This window comes from Cupressus sempervirens, chromosome 4, assembly GCF_028749045.1.
Source record: "Cupressus sempervirens isolate cs-2001-9-10 chromosome 4, ASM2874904v1, whole genome shotgun sequence".
In the NCBI taxonomy this organism is placed as follows: domain Eukaryota; kingdom Viridiplantae; phylum Streptophyta; class Pinopsida; order Cupressales; family Cupressaceae; genus Cupressus; species Cupressus sempervirens.
Window position 1 is genome coordinate 130208991 of NC_143121.1, and position 7398 is coordinate 130216388.

Here is a 7398-nt window from a genome sequence, read left to right on the forward strand (position 1 = left end):
TCTTTTTACCACAATTACCACAACATTTCCATCATTATCTTTGATAATTTCTCCAACCCTAGAGGGTCCTATACCCCCTCTTGCAACACTATCAAAATTTACCTTTAACCATCCCTGCTCTAGCCTTTGCCACTCCACAATCTTCTTCCTAGTTTTTTGGTTCTTAACAAGAAAAGAGTCCATCCTTGACTTGATTTTGATTCCCAGTCACTCTACTTGGATAATACTTTTAATCAAAGTGTAAGGAATAAGAAGATTCTATTTTTTTATGGTAGAAGCCCCCATAACTTCTTCAATCATACAATCAATCTTGTATTGTAACCTTATGTTGACTCCATCATATCCATATAGATTCATCTAGTTATTTCTATCCAGATCTCACATATCACTATTGAAGGGGACACTATCCAAATGCTAGACAAAGTAGATTTACCTCCTATCCTTAACCAACTAGCAAAAATTCCTTTAAACTATGTTTTTCCTTGACCCAAACCATCCTACTTTACTCTAAATATGACCCCAGCATTGAGAAACTATTTTGCACTTCACTAAAAGATGATCAACATTCTCCTCACCCCTTTCACACATCACACACCTTGAGGGACTGGAAAAACCCAATATTTTTCTTCTCTCCTCTACTAAAACTCTCCCTTTCACAACTAGCCAAGAAAAGGTTCCTACCTTTGGTGAGAAGTCCTTATGCCAACATAATTACATTGCTTTGGATTATTCATCAATTTTCACATCTATAAGTTGATAAACAATTTTCATCGAATAAAATTCCCCTGAAATAGCCCTACACTAAACTGCCCTATCTTCATTCCTTGTAATCACCACTCTCCTGAACTGCTTTCATAAGATCTTCCAAAATTGAAGTATTTCCAACTCCATTCCATCCCTAAAGGTTCTTGGAAACACTCTACATAATCCCTTAGTTTTTCCCCCATTTTTGAGTAAAATAATCCTTCAAAAATTGCAAGTTAATATCCTCCTTTGGGATTGATTGTCCTTCCCATGAATCCTCCTAAAACTTAGCTTGCTTTTCTTTCCCGCTTTGTCAAGATAGATGATAAAAAATGGTAGACCTCTGATTTAAAATAGAATTTGAAATTGAAGAGCCCTTAGAAAGATCTCAAATTATAAAAATTTATATGATTTTCTTCTTAATCCAAATATTTTGTTCTTAAGATCTTCACCCATTATTGATTAGGGAAAGAATAAGTACACCATACCAACTTAACATCTAAAGCATGATTCATCTTTTTCCAATATCTCAATTGTTCTCCCTTTCTCTTCCTTTTACAAAAATTATCCCTTGCATGGAGAGGAATCTTGCCTTCCTTACTTGCCCAATTCCCAAAAAGTTTAACCTTAAATTCAAGGGTTGAAAATTCATGGCAAGCTTAAACTATAGTACACGATACCATAAATCGGTAGGGAATAAGAGTGCTCTTTGAAAAAACCATTATGTAGCATTAATGAACTCGGAGTTACATTCTAAATGAAAGCCATGAATGACATATGTTAGGAAAAGAGGAATAAAATGGGAATAAAGAGGGATAAAAGAATACATGAATAGATGTTTTGGAAGTAGAAAATCACTGGAGGAATGTAGGAGTAGAAAAATATTGGCTGAAACATAGAGAACGATCACACCACTTAATACCAATTTTTTTACTTTTACCCAAATGCCTTTCTGATAGTTTATCATTGTGAAATTCTTGTAAGTAAGCTATAATTTTATTTCAGTGGTCTTCAATTTATCTTAGAAATTGCAGAATCTAAGTTCAACATTTCATCAAAACCTATACATATTTATCTCAATTAAAGCTAGCAAAGTTATCAGTTCATGTGGGGTTTTTCCTAATTTTTTTATCCAGAATCTTGAATTCCCTTTGATTTGCATCTAGGGTTTATTAGTTAAAAACCATGAGTAGATTATTTTTTCTCTTTTAGACTGTACACATAGAGTTGTACATACATAGTAATTACAACCATATATATATATATATATATATCCTTCTCTCATTCTTGCTTTCTATATTTCTCTTTCTAAATCAATTAAATATTTAAAATATAAATTGTACTTCAATGTGTATCAATTCTGTTAATTTTACTTCTATTTGAAAATTTTAATTTGAAAAGGAAATAGTGAATGATTAAAAATATTATAATGAATGTAGTGTTTAATTCTAATAGTTGGCAAATAACATATGTACTTACATGACATACCAATTGACCTTATGTACAACACAATATATATACACATTTTATTTTTTATAAAAACCAATCAATTGTTTTTGTCATTCACCTTCGGTTTCAACATACCCATTGCAAACTAAGGTGCAACTCCTAGTTACTCTTTTACAAGAAAGAGTTCCACTACAATAAAATTCTATTCTTGATCACAAAGAAATAATAAATGATAAAGCTTCAAGTTGTTATTATTATTTGATTATTGAATGCCATATGTCACTAACTAAATATATTGTTAAATTATGAAATGATCATATTACCTCTAGAAATTACAAAATAAATTATAAATGGATGGTACCAATTTGTTATCATCGACTAAAGATCTTTACACAATAAGAATTTCAAAGTAAATAAGAGTATAAATTGACTGATACTCCCTTTCATCACACAATATAGTTAATATAAACAAGAGACACAAAGCATCATAGTAAAGGTCAATTTGTGTTTGAGTTGTTAAGTTCATGAGTTTGGGTCCTATGTTAATGTAAAAGAATGTATAAAACTAGTCCTATTGCATTATAATTTTTTGAATCAACTTTCACACTTAATAAATTATCATGATTAAAATAATATAGTAAAATTAGTACAATAAAATTTAAATTTAAAAATCTAATGTAAAAAAGGTTAAATTATAAGATTATTAAACAACAAAATAAGAACATCCAAATAACTTTTAAATTATAAATCATAACAAAAATGAAAAATAACAGAAACCTTTTAAATTATAAAAGATCATACAAATATTTACTAGAAGTTAATTAAATTAAATATACTCATAATTAATTTTACTAAAAATTAATTAAGTTAAATATATTTTCTGATTTTTTTAAACAAGTGGCACATAGTGCCATGTATTTGTAGTAATTATAATAGCTTAATTAGATAATAGCTTAATTAGATAAAGTAGTAAAGTTAAAAATTTGATATAATTTTATTAATATTTAATTAATATTATAAGATTTGATTCATTTTTAAAGTTTTTATATTATATTTTTGCGTTAAAAATCTAATTTTTAATTTAGAAAAATAATATTTTTAATAAAAATTGTATAATTAAAAATAATTTATAATTAAATATAAATGCAATCGTACTATTAAATTATATTGATTCTTAAAGTATTAATATTTTATTAAAACTAAAATAATATTCATAAAATATAATCACAAGTTATTATAAAAGAAAAATATGTTATTAACATAACTGTACAATATAGTAACATATTATTGATTTAATAGTTTTATATAACAATTTTTTTTTACATTCTAAATTATTGGGTAGTGCTTCCTCAAATATGCTCCTATAAACCCAAATTTATAAGCCAATAAAATTCAAGTGAAATAAATTTTAAAAATTTAAAAATTTAAAATCTCATAAATAAACATTACAAAAAATAAAATGAAAATACTTGCATCTAATTGGTTGAGATAGAAAATTTTAATAACTATTTACATACACCTGATTACACTAGCCTGCGACAAATACAATAACAAAATTGATAGTCAAAAAACTTGATTCCCACCTATTTTAATGTGTTGACAGAAGGCATGATTACCGTTAATAATATTGGAATACTTAGAAATCAAAAAATAAGGCAAGCTTGTGAATAGATTGTTCCATATTTGCATTAAATACACATGTGCCAGATTCAAAGATTTTTTATGAATTCTATATGGCTTATAACTTTTTTAATCTGATCATCTTATTTTTATTTAATAATTTTATCTTAATCATTATTAAAGTTGATATTAGCAAATTAAAACTGTTGGAAAATTAATTTTCCCCTTGCTTTTATTCCTTTTAGCCAATGAAAACAATGCTAAATCTAGTGGTATTAGTCTCTGCCTATTTATAGGTAGGGAACTAATGTTTTCATTAGACCCTCTCCAATTAATTGACATGATAAATAGCATGCATAAGTCTAAAGTTTGGCTGATCTAATATATTGACTGAAAGCATTTTGCTAGGAATTATTTTTATTTTCTAAATCTAGAAAATAAGGGAAAAAATTACAAGGATAAGAACAAATTTATTGAATTGTCTGTATTTTTTTACTAATCTAAACATGCCAATTGTCTATTGCTCTCCTACACAACCACTTTTTAAATAATCTTTGAGTCAAAATTTTCTTACATAATTACTTTTAGATTTTTTTAAATCTAATCACATCAATGGCGATTTTTTTCGGCACTTGGCTTGTTAACCCATAGACTATCCTAAATTATTTGTTAATGTCCTCGTCTATAAATAAATAAAAAGCTTACCAAATGAGATAACTAAAAAATAACTTAAAGATTTTTTCAAAAAAAATTAACTTTACAAATGATAAATTAATGATTTTTAATCTAAAGATATTTATTTACTTTGATTGAAAATAAATAAATAATTTTATTTATAGATTTTTTAATTCATTTGACAAATACATTTTATTGTATAATCATATTTATTCTTATTTATTAAAGATTTATTTTATTTACACTTTAAGAAATTTTGTAGCTTTATTAATATTAATTATAGAATTCTTTTGTTTATTATATATGCTTATAAATATTAACAAACACTAAAATTCAAACTTAGACTATATAAATTAAATATAAAGAAAAATGTTGTTGCAATAAAATGTGTCAAAAATTATATTCATATTATAAAGAACAAAGTCTATAATTATGTCAACTCTTTATCTCTTATCGACAACCATAGACCAAAAATTTCCAACATTCAACACTTAAAGAGATAAGATCATTTTCTACACAGGTTGTTTCAATGTTTCAATTACTATATACAAACATATATAGGTGTTTTCAATGTTTCAATTACTATATGCAAACATATATAGGGTGTTTCAATTACTATATACAAACATATAAGATTACTTCTATATACATATTTCTCAATTTTAAAATATGATACTGCAATTCCAAAAGCAGGACTTAGCTCAATAAAAGCTCTTGTTAAAAAATAAATCTATCAAGAGTATCAAACTATAGAATAAATTTATTCATTGAAAAAATAATTGAATATAACATTGATCAATTTAAAAATAATAATTGCATCTAAGAGATGGTGCCTATGAACTAATAATAGTGACATATAAATGGGCTAAGTTTCCAAGGAAAGACAGACTTAAATGCATGTCTATTATTATTCATTTCCATCTCATGTGCATGGTGTTTTATACGAGTTCAGTTTGAGCACATGAGGTGCTTATTGTAGCTCTAATGAGGCATACACATGATATAGGAGGGGGTTGCTAATATATGAATGAGTTTGAGCTTGTCTATGAGTTATTGCACTTCAAACTCAATATTGAATTTCCTTACCCTTTTGAAACTTCACGTTAACTTTGAGAAAGTGAAGGTGATTAACAAATTGAGTCATATACTCATCTTGAGATCCTCCATCCTTCAATATTTTGTTCTTGAGCATTCGACCAATCTCACTTGCATTTGCTCTTATCACGATCTGTTCTTTCCCCGTAACCATCCTAAGAGCTTTGCAAATTTCTTCTCTTTGTAAGGCCCCATCCTGTCCTCGCCCAACTTCGATCCCAGCGTATAATTCATATACAACTAGTCGTGCATTGTGGTTCTGATCAAGCTGAATAGGTGAAGTTACAAGGGGCAATCCATTGCTCAATCCTTCCATTATAGAGTTCCATCCACAATGAGTCATAAAACTCCCAACACCAATGTGGGCCAATACCTCCCTTTGTGAGACCCGTCCTCTTACCACAATACCCTTCTTCCCAACCCTCTCTACAAATCCCCTTGGGAGCGAAGATGAAGGGCTATGTAAGCCCCATAAGAAGGGCTGACAGCTGGCTTCCAAACCAAATGCCACCTCAGCAATCTCTTCGCTGCTTAAAAAGCATTGGCTCCCGAATGACACATAGACTACCGACCTTAGCAAGTGCTTGTCCAGCCACGTCATGATATCTGAATCAGCTCTCTTTTTGGACACGTGGGGTGGCAAGAGAGGGCCAAGTGGAACAATTGGTTTCCCAGTCACCTTCCGAAATAGTCAAGATACTTGCCCTCCAGCTCAGCGCACGTTTTGACAGCCACGGTGTCACAGCCCTCTATTCCACGCAAGCAGCGCTCGGTGTAAAGTTGGGGCCCATTGACGAGTAAAGCCGCCGCCGCTTCATAAAGCCTCATTATGACCACCCGCGAGGGGTAGTCTCTCGGCTCTTCCAGCATATTCTCCGCCGTAAGACCGTTTCCATACTGCCGCCAAACGGGATGCATGGCCCAGCTAATAAAAGCGGCACTAACGTGAAAAAGGCGACAGAAGCTGCGCCAAATTTGGCGGCAGATCGTGCCACCCACCACTGCACAAAGTCGAATATCACGCAGTCCGGACGAATCTCCGCCAAAAGCTTTTCAAACGGGGCTTCCAATCCATCTACCGCTGTGATAAACAGAGGGGTCAAATGCATCGGGAGATCTGCGGTGCTCTCTATCTCTGGCGGAAGCCCCGCTACTTTTGGCAGAGGTAGCTCCAATAGCTGAATGCTTTGAATCTGGCGGCTTGCAAAGAGGGGCTTGATCTTGGCTATATTTAGCGGAGTTGAAAGGAATGAAACTTGAACGCCTTGCTGTGCGAGCCTGATGGAGAGCTCTGCATAAGCGGAGATGTGACCGTGGGCTAACCAGGGGAACATTAACACATGCAGCGATTGACTGCCATTATTTTGATGTCCTCCTTTCTCCATCTTGCAGAAAGAGAATTGAATAGAAGATATAATATTGAGATTGAATAGGTTTGAAGGGTTTATATAGACAAATTAAAGCGAAGAGAGTTTTAAAATATAAAACAAGCAAGAAAAACAAAAAACAAAAACAGAAAACAGATACACGCTTATCTCTTCCTCTGATCGTTTGGTAATTCAAAAAACTAAAACAGACTTAAAATTAAAAATCAAAAAAACCTAAACCAAAATAGATCAAAAAACTAAAATAAAGGCAAGACCACACCAATAAAATCTTATATAAAAAAATGTGATAACAAGATGAATATTGGTTTACCATCTCATGAAAGAAGTGACAAATTGCTCCCAGCATGACATCAAAGGAAAAATGAATGTCAATGAACTAGAGGTTATCTTAAGCGTATTCTAAAACTTGAATTTGTAGTGAAACAAG

At 30.7% G+C, this 7398-nt stretch overlaps 1 pseudogene; it reads right to left on the bottom strand.

The window, feature by feature from the left end:
- Positions 1-5554: 5554 nt before the first annotated feature.
- LOC149560285 (cyanidin-3-O-glucoside 2-O-glucuronosyltransferase-like) lies at positions 5555-6968 on the bottom strand (annotated as a pseudogene).
- Between the last annotated feature and the right edge of the window lie 430 nt (positions 6969-7398).